Source organism: Taeniopygia guttata, chromosome 6 (genome assembly GCF_048771995.1).
Source record: "Taeniopygia guttata chromosome 6, bTaeGut7.mat, whole genome shotgun sequence".
NCBI lineage: Eukaryota > Metazoa > Chordata > Aves > Passeriformes > Estrildidae > Taeniopygia > Taeniopygia guttata.
The window spans coordinates 33433088-33448513 of NC_133031.1; the positions used below are offsets into that span (position 1 = coordinate 33433088).

The following is a 15426-nucleotide window of genomic DNA, read 5'->3' on the forward strand; positions in this document are numbered from 1 at the left end:
ACTTTATGAGCTGAAGACAGAATTATTGACTTGGTTCCTTTAGCCTGTGTTGTGCAGGAGATCAAAGAAGGTGTTGGCAATTGTATTCTAGGAACCTGACCAATGTCACAAATCCAACATAAATAACCAGTGTTTGCCACCCAAGAAGTCACAAAGATGGTAAAAAAAAAAAAAAAAGTGACACTGAGAAAAATGGAAATAATAGGAGAAAAAACCTGACAGCTTTCCAAGTGCGAAACTTGTTTGAGAGTAATTATGTAAGAATACTATGCATAGTTTATTCCATACCAGATCTCCTGGTGAGTGTATAAATATATTCATGCTGTTAATGTTTCCACTCAGAAGCAAATTGCCATTGCACTACTTAGAAATTTGTCAGCAGAGAGGTGGAAAAGGTGGGAATTAAGGTCCTGCTGCAGTAAAGACAGTCCCACTATGAGCAGTGAGCCAAGCTCAGGCACAACCCTGCAAGAAGGTGTTTGAGGAAGATGTTTGCCTCAGATTGCTTGGTCCCAGGAAGAGGGTCATTTCTCCCAGGAAGAAGAAACTGAAGCTACCTGTCTTCCTCTCACCCAGAACCAAAGCCCTGGGAAAGCTTCTTCAGGGTATCAAACAATGGGGGTGTTCCTTCAAGTTTGAACATTCCTTCTATTCAAATCTGAACACAATGGACTTTATCTCCACTGGGCTCACTGGGGCCCTCGAATGTCAGATCTGTACCCTGCAAAGCAGATCCTCATCACTCCCCATTGTTTTCCCCCAGATGAAGATCTTCCATAGAAGCTGCATAAATAGGCCATTCATAAAAATATAAAAACATCTTGTACCAAGACAATAGCCCAACATCATCCCTGGTGAAGTTAGCAGAGTTAAACATGCAAAGAATTTCCCTCTCTCCTCCTGCTCCAGTTCAGAATTCCAGCCAGCACCATCTCTGCCTCATCTCCATTTCCACCACCACTTCATAAAAACTGGGAAGTAAAGATCAAGAGCAAAGGCTTTGGTTACCTGGAGAGCTCCTGTGCTCATGATACAAATGGATTGTGATAATGGACACTAAAAGGGAGTCTATTATCTTGTCCTCTTTAAGAGGACTTCTTAGGAGATTTCTTTGATGTTTGCAAATTGGACAAGTTATTGATTTTGCTATTCATGATCCCATTTCTTTTTTTTTTTTTTTTTTTTTTTTTTTTTTTTTTTTTTTTTTTTTTTTTTTTTTTTTACCTGCTTTCCCCTATGCTCCATATGCCCAGACAGGAGGGAAATGGAGCACTACGACAGAAATGAGGAGTTAATTAATTTAATCCAAGAGTGAGTTTCCTCACACTATTGCCTGCATGGGAACATCAGTGTGTGCTTAGCCTTCCCTCTTCCACATGTGCGACTTGTATCCTGCTTTGTTGAAAAACTGAGGAAAAATTGAATTATTCAAGGCCTATTTTCAGCCTGCATTTGGTCACAGGAGGAGTTTCCTTCAGTCCTTGCTTGAAAAGAATGAAATGTGAGAAAGGTAAGAAGGACGTGGATGTAGTCACTCTTTTACTCACACTTTTCCAGGTTCTTTGCCTCTTTTTGGACATATAATGTCTCATTTATTTATGCCACATCACCAAGAGCATCGTGGCAGCCCTCAGTGGTGATTTACTCACTTCTTCAGGTCAGCATCAGCCTTTACACAAAGCAGAAATGTTCCTTCCACCTGATTAGGCACCACTCAGGAGAGCAGTGGGAGGCCAAGGATTCTCTGGTTAAAAGGCTGATTAGCCTTCCTTAAAACAAACTTAAACTGAACCAGGGGTGAATGATCTAGAAAGTAACAAAGTGCATATAATTGGAGTAGAAATGGAACAAACTGTGCTCTTCCTTTTTGGCTTCCTTTCATGTTTTAATGAGACGTGATAAGCGCCATGTCTGATATTATTGAAGGGTTTGAGTGGATGAGCCCCTTGTCTTGGGCCAGATGCTGCTATCCTTGACACCAACATAAACAAGAGCTTTCCCTGGGATGGATCCAAGGAGCAGAGCCCTGTCCTGCATTGCAGCAGCCCAAGTTTGAACCTTGAAAAGCCCAGGCTTCTTTTCAGCCCTCCACATTGCAATGAGAACATCTGACCTCTCCGCTTAACCCTAAATTAAACTTGCCTTTGGTTTTCCTGGGCAGGAGGGTCAATTTACAAAACATTTGGAGCTGCTTGGTTCCCACCAGCATAAAGTTCAGGGGAGGTCACCTCACAGCAGTGTCACGGAGCCCAGCCTTGTACATCTGCCCGTTGTCACACGTGGAGATGCACATCAGCTGTGCTGAGGACAGAATTCACATGGTTTCTCCTTGGGGCAGCTTCTTATGCTCAAAGTGCACTGAGGCTGAAGGAGAATGCACAGGAATTCCTGCAGAAGTCTCTGGCTGAGTTGAAAAGGAGGCACTGAAATGGGCTGCTGTAATAGCAATGTAATGAAAACTGTAATATCAGCACTGGGTGCTGGTGAAATGATCCAGTTTTTTAATATCATGCTACAGATTGCTCTGCTGTCCTGTACCTTCATATTCTTGTGGGACAGCTTAAAAGAAATAAAGGTGCTGCACTAGAGATGTTTGAGGATCTAATAAAAATCAGTCTCTCATCAATATCCCTTAACTATGCAACTAGGGACAATATATTCATTTCCAAGTGGGGGAAAAAAAAGACAGTAGGAAGTCCTTTCCTGTGTTTAATCCTAAAATTATTTCCTGTAAATGCTGAATATTCTCCTTATGGCCCTGGAGGTGATTCAGTAAGAACATATTTGACTGTACTTTGAAGCTCACCAAGGGCTGGGCTGTCCCCTCACCAAGCACACAGCTGTACAACATCCTACACAAGGCAAGAACGAGGATCTGACTCGGATTTGAATGACTTCTTGGTCCAAACAGGAATGAGGCTGAGCCAGCTCCCTTGGTATGTTTTAGGAAGCTGATTTGGATTCTGGGGAGCTAAGCCAAGCCTTTGTCCCCCCTAATCTGCCCACTCTGAGTGAGAGGTAGCAGTGCCAGCCCTTAGAAAGGTGCCAGTTGTGTTCCTAAATGCATTCAGATTTTCAGGTTGAAGGTGTGGGGACAGGCCAATCATTAATTCTCAGTTTAATTTCTTTTGCAGGGGTGTTGTGACCTCCTGCCCACGGAGGTTTGGGGCTGTGCAGCTGCACAGGGCTGGGATGTCAACACTGGCATGCACAGCTGCCAGCATTGCTCAGAGGTCAAGCTCCCAAAATTGTGAGACAGACCAAGAGGGAAGGAAGAAACCTAAAGCTTGGAAAAAGGCAGGGGGGAAGAAATATCTGAAGCTTAAATGTTTGTGGCAGTCCCTAAACTATGGCAAGAGGTGCTCCTGTCTCTGCAATCCAGTTCAAAGCCAGGGTTCAACCAAGAGCCAGGCTTCATTCCCAACTCCACCCTCAGCTTCAGCAAGGCCAGACCAATTCTCCCAACACTTGACAAAGCAGATCTATCCCAGGGAAGAGTTTTTCCAGCATGCTGGGACAAAAATCTGGCAACGCCTCTGGACAGCTTTAGCGGTCAAAACACTCTGGGGCCTCTTATTTATTGGTAAGATTTTCCAATGATTCCTCGTTTCCTATGATTTTCCTATGATTCCTCGTTTCCTATGATTTTCCTATGATTCCTTGTTTTCTCTTTATAGATTTTTTTGTCTTGCCTGTGAAATGACAAACCCTAAATGTGTTTGCTTTATTTCTGTCCTTTTAAAACTCTTCTTAACAAGGGTAGTAAAGAGGTGCAGGAGGATGGAAGAGGCTGTGGAGGGATCAGCTGCTGGGCCATGTCAGGGCCATGCAGGGATCCAGTGCCTATGGAGCAGTCTGAAGCTTGGCTCCATCATTCAGGGCACAGGTGAACATTTTTTGGATGCTGAGGGATATTGGGCCTCCCTTTCCTGCTCCCTCTATCCCAGTTGATGCCATCCCAGCTCCATTTCACAGTGTAGGGCAGGAATTCCCTTCTCCTGCAGAGTTTAGGAGAGCATTAAAAGATTGCTTCATGCCAATCCAGCTCCAAAAAACAAGTGAAGGCTTTGAACAATTTGTGAGCGAGTGGTATTTTTATCTCTGTGGAAATGCTCAGACCTTCCAGCACAGGCTGTATTTCTGCATTAACTCAAAGTGAATGATCTCATACCCTTGAATTAAATCACTGGGGATGATGATGGTAAAGCTGGCTTTATATTGATGGTGTCCCTGCTCTGTGTCTCCTTCCCTGTGTCAGCATGGCAGTGAAAGTCCATTGTGGATGTTCCAGCATCCCCGTCACTTAATGCAACTGTCTCTGGTTTCACAGGATAGATGGCTCCATCCTAAACAGATTAACTCCTTCTGAGGAGCAACACAAAGGGGATTTATTTATTTTTATTTATATTTTGGATATGCATGCAAACACACAGCTGCACAACAAGGGGATTTGTGTGCACACCAAGGAGAAAACAGACCCTGAAAAGTCCCTCCCCACATCCAAAGGCCTGCAGAGAGGATGAGCAGGAGGAGCAATGCGAAGCTGAGCCCTGCCCTGGGATTGCATCAGGCTAAATAATATTTATCTCTGCTCATTAATCCACCAGGTTCGTGTGGAATAAGACACAGGTGACTCACTTGATGGGATTACTAACACTATTAAACACTATTAAACTTCTGGAAAGCTCACAGCACTAAACTCTAACTGAAGTTTCTTTTTTTGTATGTACAAATGTACAACAGCAAATTCTTGAAGATAGACTGGAGGCCTGTCCCTAGAATATAGATGATACCACATGAATTTCTGTGTTTCAGCTCCATTTAATAACACCCAATTTTTCTAACCCGATGGCAAAATAATTTTTCTAAACCACCAGGAAATTTATTCTATATTCTCCTAATAAAAATTGAGATGTCCTGATCAAAGGTTTGATGCAAAAGTGAAAGAAAGCAGTGATAATCTTTCCACTGACCTCAATAAGCTTGGATAGAGACCCTGAAATAAAAGTTAATGTGTATCAGGAGAAATAGTGAGCTGGAAGTGAAGCAACATAGATAAATCTATTGCCTAAAATTGCTGCAGGAATAGAATTTGTCTGATGTTTTAGAATGGTTGGATTCTAAAATACATTCTCTATGTGGTTAGAGCAAGCATTTTCCTTAAATGAAAAAAAATGGAGCCAGTCAGACTTCTCTGTTTGAATGCTGATGGCATTTTTCATTTTTATGCCCTTCTCCAAAGCAGAAAAGCAAGAGATTTTGCTGAAGCGATAAGGGAATTTATACATTCACAACAGATCTGCACTATTATGACTCCAACATGTAATGCTGAGGCAATAAAATTTATGACTGTCTTCCTCAGTGCTTTAATGAGGCATTGCAAGGCTCACTGTATATTTGCAAATGTCTTAACAGATAATGATTTTAAAAAGTACTGGAGTACAGCTGCCAGCACAAATGGTCATAACACCAATTATCTTTGCAGGATTTAGTCATTATGTGGAATCAGAGGCAAAGCTGAATCACGGGCCAGTTTTCTCCTCCAGTTTGGGAGGGAAGTTAAGGGAATGTGTTTCCCCAGACCCATCTCCCGTTAGCTTTCCTCTCCAGTGCTGCCATAATCCTAGCAATTAAACTGAGCCTCCTGATGAGACTTATTCTCTTTAATCCGGCTTGTTAGGGGCGTAAGCGGTTTCACTAATCCCTGTTTGGCACCCCTGCTTTCCCAGCTCAGCCCTCCTTGGGACAGGAGCAGGGGAGCTCTGGGAGTGCCTGGAACAGGGACAAGGGGCTGACACCCCACCCGAGCCACTGATCCTAAATCCACAATCAGCTCAGAGTCCAGTGGCACCAGGGAGAGACAAAATCAGTTGTGGAAATGAATTCCTGGCAGAAAATTCTCCGTTTCCATACATCTGTGGGGCTGGAAATGGCAAGAGAATGAGTAGGATCCGCATTGTTGCCTATCTCCAAGCTCCCTAAACTCTTCCATGGTTTTTGGGGTGAGTCTGTTCATTTAATGGCAAACCATTAAAACCTTCCATCCCCTCTATTTCACTGCCAAGACATGGCCAAACCCACAGGCTTCTTTTAGGTTAGGCCACTATGTGGGTTTGGAGCGTTCCAGAAAGGTGCAGTCATGGAATCATGGAATGGTTTGGGTTGGAAAGGACCTTAAAGATCATCTAATTCCAAACCCCTGCCATGGACAGGGATGCCACCCACGAGATCAGCTTGCTCAGGGCCCCAAACAGCATCAGGATTTGATGCTAATTCCATTTCCCCTAAATTCTGAATCAATCAATAGGGAGCAGCAACTTATTTATTTCCCTTCAGAAGAAGGACATGGGTGGCCCATTGACCTCTTCAACCTCCCCTGTCTGCTTTTAGAGCGAAGGGAGAGCCTTTTATGGGTCATTTCTCCCAGGGAGTGCTGGTTCCTGTGAACAGGCAGGAGGAGGATTCCCCAAATACTTACACTGTGCATCTCCATCCTCAGGGACCTCTAAGAGCAGCCCTTGGCAGAGGATTGGGCCAGCAGCTCCTGGTTTTCACAGCACAGGCTCCTTGGGGGTTTGTGAGGTGTCCAGGGATGCTCTGCTGAGCAGTGACTCAGCTCCCCACCAGAAAGGCCAGGGCTTTACTCATAGGTCGTGATGAAGTCATTAATCCTGAATTTCCACCACGCTGGACTGCAGTTCAAGCAGCTCCCACGGCCTCAGAGTTTATCTAAGCAATTCCCCCTGGCTGCCATGGGTGAAGCCATGGAGAGATGTCCAGACCCTGATGTGCCCTGCACCCCTCCAGCAGCCCCAGTCACTGCCCAGCTCTGAAGGATAAACCTTCACCGTGCTGTCCTGTCTGCTCCCACACCTGACTGGCCAGACAAGGCAGAAATCTGTTTATTCATTTAGCTTCCAGGTCAGGCATGAAAGCAAAGGATGTGATGAGCTCACTGGCCTAATGTCCTTAGCTGCTTGGGTTGATTTAAGGTATGTGTTTTGGTAAGGTCCAGAGACCAATTTTTCCTGTCTAATAAAGCAGATAAATGAAAAGGAAACATTTGCCTCAAAATATTTTGTGCAAATGCCCCTGGTTTTTCTCTCTGAAATAAATGAGATTTTTATTTTTGTCTCATTCACTTGGATGCACTTCATAGGATCACAGAATAGTTTGGGTTGAAAAGGATCTTTAAAGGTTACCCAGTGCCACCCCCTGCCATGGGCAGGGACACCTTCCTCTATCCCAGGCTGTTCCAAGCCCCATCCAACCTGGCCTTGGACACTTCCAGGGATGGGGCAGCCACAGATTCTCTTCCATCCAGAGACAGAGCTTCATGTGGGGCTCTAAGCAGTGACATTTTGATTATTTACTTTAGCTGGAAAATCCTGAAGACAAAAAAAAAATGATGCTGTGTGTTGCACTGCTGCCCATTCTCATTCCCTACAATTTCTTCTTAATCTCGATATTTCATAAATACATCCATCTTAGAATATGGTGCCACTGCAGGATGAAAATTGCCTTGAAATAAGTGCTGTATAAGCCATAGAAGGCAGAGAAATTCCCAATCCAATCATTAAACATGGGAGGAAATGGTGACAAAACAGCCTGGCAGCTGCCTGCCCACACCTGAGAACAAACAACACTTTTGGAAGTGAAGATCCCTCTGAAATGCCCATTTTGGAGCAGCATCCCATGAGCAGGTAGAATGTGAGCATTAATTTGTGGATTGCAACATCCACTGGGGTCACAGTGAAGACTCAGCTCTTTTATGAACTCACGTTGCTAAGAGCAAGGGTTGCTTTCATTTACCAACCCACAAATCCCATGTGTGGTATTATTTCCCTGTTTTTCAGAGCTAAGAAATGTGTCTATATAAAACCTCTCAGAAATATTGCTCTAAGGATTCTGTAATTCATTGTAACTCCCAGTCCTAATAACTACAAGGTGATTTTTCATAGATTTCTGAAATTGGCAGGCTAATATTTCTTGGATCAGTCAGAAAAGAAATACTGCTCTATCCTTTGCTTATCCTTTCCTCATCAACAAGTGTAATTACAAAACCATATTTCCCCAGCTCAGGATTTCAGGATTCCCTGTCAGAGCCATTTTCCCATCCTCCAGGAGCCAATCTGAATCCTGCTACGCCAGGGAAATGTCAACTGATTCATCTCCCCTCCCTGATGGCCGTAACTTCCACTCCTGCCTATCAAATATCTGTCACAGCTGGAATGGATGAAAAGCTGAGATATTCTCACAAACCTAAAACTGCAAGACATTCATACTGAGGAGAAAAAAGAGGGATACAGAGGTTTCCATCCTCCCCAGAGAGAGTGGGACAGAGCAACCTCTGAACTCTGGGGAGGGAACAGAGCATCAGCTTCAGAAAAAAAACAAAAAAAAAAACCCAAAAAACACATTCTGCTTATGGAGGGACCTGTGTGGTACCATTTACTGCTGTCATTTAATCAGCTCAGAGGTTTAACGTGCACTGGGAAACAGCCACCTCTGTGGAAGCCATGAGGAAGAAAAATGGCATTCCTAAGCCAAAAAGAGGAAGGCCCTTTCCACACAAAGGTTATGGATGCTTTTAATTCCAAAGCCCCGTGTGCCAGGGCTGCAATAATTGATGCTGGGACTTGACAAGCCAGATGAATGATTAATGGTGAGTTTGCTAGTTTTGAACTAAGAGCTGCAGCAGAAGTTAAATCCATTTGTAGCCTGTCATAGGAGGGGTGTGCTTTTAAAAAGACAGGCAGAAATTGGCAGGATGCTTTACAAGGAGTCTGGTGGAGGGAATGATTTTCTGCATCCTTTAATAACAGCTTAATTTCATTTAAGGCATGCCACATATTCAGGTTACCACAAGCACAGGGTGGCTTATCTGACAAGTGGTTGTGATGGATCTCCTGTATGTTAAACACTTTGCTTCAGGAAGTGTCAAAAACATGATGGATTTCCTTTTATCCCTGTGCCGTGGGGAGTTCTGTTGCAATTCCATGCACTTTGTCAGAATTAAAACAAAAATCCAGGCAGGCAGGAATGAGTAAAATGGAATGCAGGCAGTGTATGTCATTGCTTTTGGTGGGAAAGAAGGGGTGGCATAATTCTCACCTTTTAAAAGATCTTTACCCACAGGTGGAGCACCCCTTTGCCTGAATGGCAAGTGGTCTACAATTTCCAGCCCTGCTCTCTGAATTGTTGGATGTGAAACCAGGATCAGCCCTGAAATGTTGCTAATCCCAGGATAAAGCAATCAAGATTAATCTTCAAGTTCTCACACAGGGAAATTACCTTGTGTCAGCAGTGGGCTCCTGACTTGTGCACACAGGTCAGGATTTGACTCATTTGTGATGGTTCACACAGAGATGCAGCAGTGATAAATATGGCAAATGTGTTATGAACAGCAGCACCATACTGGGATGGTGCCAATGGCATGTCCTCCTCAAGGATGGGTTTTTGGGAGCACCCTCTGCCTTCCCTGTGGTGCAGGAAGGTGCCAACATGGCATGGCAGTGGTGTTTTAAAGCAATGACACAAAACTGTCCCATCAAGCAGGGAACTGTCACCACTCACACTTTCACCGTGTGAACCCAAAGTCAAGGTAATCAGAGCACAGATTCTCCTTCCCTGCAGGAATGAATGCCTGTTGCTGAAATATTTCCAACACAGTGAAAGGTTAATGTATGCATTGCCATGCATGTAATTAACACTTCTTCTCGTGTAGCACATCACCTTTTAAAATTAGCATTGCTTTTGTCCATTTGTGGCAGGAGCTGGCATTTCTGCTCCTATCTTTAATTTACAGCGCTGGTTTTCTGTCGTCCACATGTATCTGCAGCTCATTTCTGAGCCTGAGCTGATTTCTCAGTCTGTGCCCAGCACTGGGAGTGCAGGGAAGGATGGGGAGGATGCTCTGCTCGTGTTCCCTCTGCACCCACAGCTCCCAGGGCTTCCCTTCAGGCTTCCTGCCAGTCCTGCAGCAGCTCCTCTCTGCCAGTCCAGCCCCTTGTCAAAGCCCTGCATCACCCAGGGATGCACTAACCCACCCTGCCCTCTTGTAGTTGAGATGGTCACAATGCAAAGCAGCACGTTCCATTTCCAGAAGGCTTCCAGTTGTTTTTATTCTAGCATGCATGCTTTTTATACATTCTTACAAAGCTCCTAAGTTTACACCATACTCACTGGTCACAAGAGACAAACAAAGTGCTTATTGGAACAGGCAGTTGCAAGTTTCTCTTATTTATCTTTCTCTTCTTCTTGGTTTCTATGTCAACGACCTTGGTAGAAAATTCTTTCAGGGTTAAACATGGATCCTCTGATCAAACTTCTCTCTGGCTCACAGAAGTCGCTGTAAAACCTCTTCCACCCTGCCCCATGTCCCAGCTGCCACCGCAGCTCCTCTTGTGACATTTGGACATTTTTGGTTCATCCTGCTGATGACTGTGCCAGTGCTCCCAGGGGATGCCAGCTGAGTGCCCTGTGCAGCTCCAGCTTCTTCTGGAATGGTCAAGCCTTTATTACACCCAGACTAGGAGCTGGCTCAATTCAGGGTTGATTGAAGCGTTCAGCCCATTTAATATCTGAAAGCTTCCACAGTGTTGGAAGTGAAGCCATGTTGGTTTTTGTTTTTGGGATTTTTTTATTAAGGTTGGCACTGAAAGTGTTTGAGATTATATTTGGTGGATAGATTTAGATGTTTATTATTTTCTATTTAGATTCTAGTTGTGAGTTTTGTAGTATTTTAATAAAAAGTTATAAAATGGTTTTGTATTTATAAGAGAATTTTTATTTATCTTTGTAATTTTATATCTATAAATATATATTACAAATATATAGAAGTATAGAAATATATATTAGATATCTAAATATGTAATTACATAATATGTATATTATATATTAAATATATATATTTGTATTATAAATATATATTTCTATATTATATATTTATAGTATTTATATATAAATAAAAAATATATCTTTTCTATTGTAGCTATAATCTCTATTTATCTCTATCTCCACCTACAACAAAATAAAAGTGAACAATATAAGTGTATATATACAGTGAACAATGTATAGGTTTATATATACCTATATGTTTTTATATTATAAATATATATTATAAATATATATATTGTATATTATAAATATATATTTCTATTTATTATATATATTTATAGTATTTATATATAAATAAATATATATACTCAATTGTGTCTATAATCTGTATTTATCTCTATCCCCACCTAAAACAAAATAAACACTCCTCAACATACAACAACAATTCAAACACCTTAAAAAAAAATTCAAGAAACTTCTAGAAACAACAAATCAAAAACTCAAAACACCCGCCCACAACTCTCCATATAACTCTTCAACGAAACAATTCCACAAAAATAAAAAACCATTCCTCCTCCTGCTATTCCCATCCCTGCATTATCCTCCTCACCAGGGGCCATGAGTCCCCTGCCATGGGATTTCTCTCCCTGCACACAGGATGCATCACTCCCTTCCAAGCCCCTGAGGAGTTTCAAAGTCAAAATACTGGGAGAAAGAGCAAGGAAGAGGGTCCTTTTCTGTTGTTGTTTTCTGAATTATTTTTCACCATCGTAGGAAAACAAAATACAAAACCAAAAACAGAGGAGAAGATTTTTAAAAGACCAAAAGAAATAAACATCAACTGAAATTTCTTTGCTCCAATTGTCAGCCTTGGAATTTTTAATACTTTTAACATATCTGAAATGCCTCTGGACACCCAAAGGCCTTCTTGGGGTTTTTGTATTTCATTTTTGCTTGATGAAAAATGAGCAAAAGCCCATGTTTTTGTTTTTCCAGCCTAACACAAAAGTTCTCTAAACAAGGAGGAATATCCAGGTCAACAAAGCAGGAACAGGCTGCACCGTGGAAAAATAAAACATCAGCTCCGTTTCCAGAGAGGTGAAGAATCAAAGGCCTTGTCCCTGCCAGGAATTCCTGTCTCCCAGAGAAACTCAACAAATTCAAAAATACCAGCAGAAAACTCTCCAAAATGGGGTTTTTTTCCCCATGGGAAAAGGGGATTTTACATCTCCTGCCTCTTGCAAAAATCCTCAAACTGAAAGCTGGACAAGTTTTCAGTGTGTCTCAGTGCTTTAGAAATCATTTTGCATTTTAGTCTCCCTTGCTTCCCTGCCACGGGAAGGGCTGAATTTTTGATTTATATTTCATAGGGGTAGGTGATGATACTTTAAGTCATCTTGGAAAGCTGTTAGTCCTGCAGGAACATAATCCTCTGCAAAAACTGCCTCTTCATGAGAGGCATTTGCAGGCTGGCTCCCAGCAGCAGGGCTGGGATAAATCACAGCCAGTCATAAAATATCATTGTAAGGTTTGTTCTCTCACAAAATTGACTATCTTAAGGCAAAAATCCTTCAGCAGGTATTTTAGCCAGGCACTAAGGATACTTTATCCCACTCGAGTAATCCCACTCCCACTCATAAAAGTCCACATTATCTCAAAAGCAGCCCTCTGCATTTAGTCCTGCTTAGTCAGTAAAGCCCAGCCTATTTATTTTTGTTCTTCTCCTGAAAGTAGTTAATAAATTCAAACACATCATGAAAATTGCACCAAACCAAAACTATTTTTTAAAAAGTCATAATAATAAAGGGTATGTGGAAGGCTCCCAAGGATTCCTTAGGAAAATTCTTTCAAATTCATGTGCATTAAAAGAGCATTATTCCATTCCAGGCACACTGACAAAAATATGTTATGAACTAGAGCTGGGAAAAAATATTTTGGATTTGGTAAATGGTGGCAGCTTTTTTTTTTTTTTTTTACTAGTTCAGTAAAGACCAACTTGTAAAAATCATTTTCATCAACTGCAGAACAACTCTGACCGAATTATCAACAAAAAATAGGTAAAAACCAGCACCTTCCTTGGGAATTTGCAGTGAAAACATCATGCTAGTTTAGCAAACACATTTATTTTTGCTTATTTTTGCTTGTCATATTGTTCTAAATTTCATCAGTGGCCAGGGTGAGCATACTTATCTGAGGAGCTGATTCTGTCACTCTTCCATGACTGGCATCTAAAAAGTTGCACATAATTACTGGAAAATACAAGGTGGGAAGGAACCTTTCTTCCTTGGATTGAAAACCTAAATCATGACACGTCTTTAGAACCACAGAATCATAAAATGGTTTGGGCTGGAAGGGACTTTAAAGATCATTTTGTTCCAATTCCCTGTTATGGGCAGGGACACCTTCCACCAACCCAGGTTGATTCAAGCCCTGTCCAATCTGGCCTTGGTATTGATCACTGGGAGGAAATTCATGCAAACAAAAAATTCATGGCTCCAAAAATATGTTTTCCCCCTTCTTTGCTCCACTTTGGCTGCTCATGTCCAGCTTTAAGTCCTGCTGCATCCCTCTGTGACTGCCAAACCTCCCAAATGCATCCTCCATTGATTTCCCTCGTTTTTGCTGGGTCCCATTTTAGCCTTTTTATGAAGCTGGCAGCTGCAATAAAATATGCAAAGTCATGAAACTCTCAGGGCTGCTTTGAGCTCATCGAATTTGGCACAAAGGGCAGAACCTTTTCCGTGATGGATGTACAGAAAATGCTCCTTTCCAAAGCAGGACAGCCACAAAATGGGCAGAAAACCCCACCAGGCATCACTGAGGACCACAGGACAGGGCAACCCCTCTTGTGGAGCAAGAACAGTTGAGAGCAGCAGGATTGTAAAGGACAGGAAGATGCAGGAGGTGGGGAAGCTCCAGGCTTTCTCACATGGCCTGTAAAAATACATTCATAAATAAAAAATTGTCTCTGGGTGACCTCATTGGCCGTGCTTTCATCTGGAGACACTGCAAATTGGGAACAACGAGGCACTTCAGCAAATTGGAAAAGTCACTGAAATAGAAAGAAGAGGGAAACTGTTTCAAGCAGAACATTGTTATTTTTGTCAAGTGTTTACCAAAATACAAGTGGAAAAATTATTTTGAAAATCCATCTCTGACATCACTCAAGGCTCAGCGAGGGCAAGGGGATGTGAAGTAGTTTCTGTGTAGATGTTATTTACTCTATATTAGAGATGGATGTAGAGTGTCTTGACTTCATCAGGTTAATTAATTATACACTAGCCCGAGTCAGATTGGGTAACTGCACTTCTAATTGATCAGCAGTCTTACCAGAAGGTGGATGCAAGCCAGATATTTTAAAATATCCCCACTATTTCCACTTGCTTCCAAATAGATGTTTTAGCTTTGAATTTGAGGTCAGAGCAGCTCCCAAAAACGCAACAAGCACCAGTTTCTCAGAGTGGTGATGCCCTCTGGGCTATTTGAAGTACAGATGCATTAAAAGGGTGGAAGTTCTGCCTCAGCAAAGAGGGGCATCACTCTGAGGTAATTATAGATACACACCTTGAATGTCAGGGACTTGCTACAACAGATCAAGAGTTGAGAGTGGGGTTTTTTATAAATAACTGGCACTTGGCACACTCCCACTGCAGCAGGAACGGGGCTGTCACGCAAACACATCCTCACGGTGCCTTGGAGGATCTGCTGAGCAGCCTGGCTGCCACTGCCATGTCCTGATTCTGGAGATGTGTTAACCAGCACTAAATTTGTTCTGATCCTATCCTGGCTGTGCTGTACCTAGACAAGAACTCTGGGTCAGGAGCTGCTCCATCATACTTGTAACATATGGGCTCAAGCAGTGCCTGGCATCCTCTGTGGGAAATTGGAGAAACGAGCTGTAGTGACACTGCTTGCTAAATGCTGCAAGGAGATCACTGGAATTCGTTGCTATTTTCATATCTCTGTGACAGGGGAAACTAATTCAAGGCACTTTGAAAATGCAGCTGATGTGCTCTGAAGGCTGAGACAATACGGGCCAAGAGCAAAATTCCTTCCGAGGAAGCCGAGCATGTGCTAGATATGTAGGGACCTTCTAAACCAGTGGGAAATGCAACTGCTGCAGAAATTCCCCTGCCACAGACTCTCATTTCCAGCATTCAGAAGGTTTTGAAGCCAGCTTCTCCCAACCTCACCATCTCCTCCCCTCTGCATTTCAGCTTCTCCAGCCAGCAAGGAAAACGAAATAATTAAATATTTTGAAAAAGGACCAAAAAGAAGTGGCAGGAACTAAGGAGATTATTAACCCAGATAGGGAGCAATCCCCTTTAAAACGTCTGTCTTTGATATGCATCCCTCGAGGTACATTTAGGGCAGCTCCTGTTGAAATTGGTGGCAATTAGGCACTTAGGTACCTCGGTGGTACCTCAGCCTTCCCACTCCCCGGCAGTGAACAAAAGCTTTGGAGTGCAGCCCCTGCGGGAAGAATTAGTTTGGAAAAGGGAAATGGCTTTACAAGTTGTGAACTCAGACAAGGATATTCAAACAACAAAAACCTGGCCGACTCCTTTGTTCAGGCACAAAAGCCAA

General features: G+C 42.6%; 1 protein-coding gene across 1 annotated transcript in view; it reads right to left on the reverse strand.

The window, feature by feature from the left end:
* Positions 1-1161: 1161 nt before the first annotated feature.
* UROS (uroporphyrinogen III synthase) overlaps positions 1162-15426 on the reverse strand; it is a 623177-nt gene continuing 608912 nt past the window's right edge. The window contains exon 11 of the transcript XR_012056778.1: positions 1162-1224. The gene's annotated coding sequence lies outside the window, so the exon portion shown is untranslated. The remainder of the gene's footprint in view (positions 1225-15426) is intronic.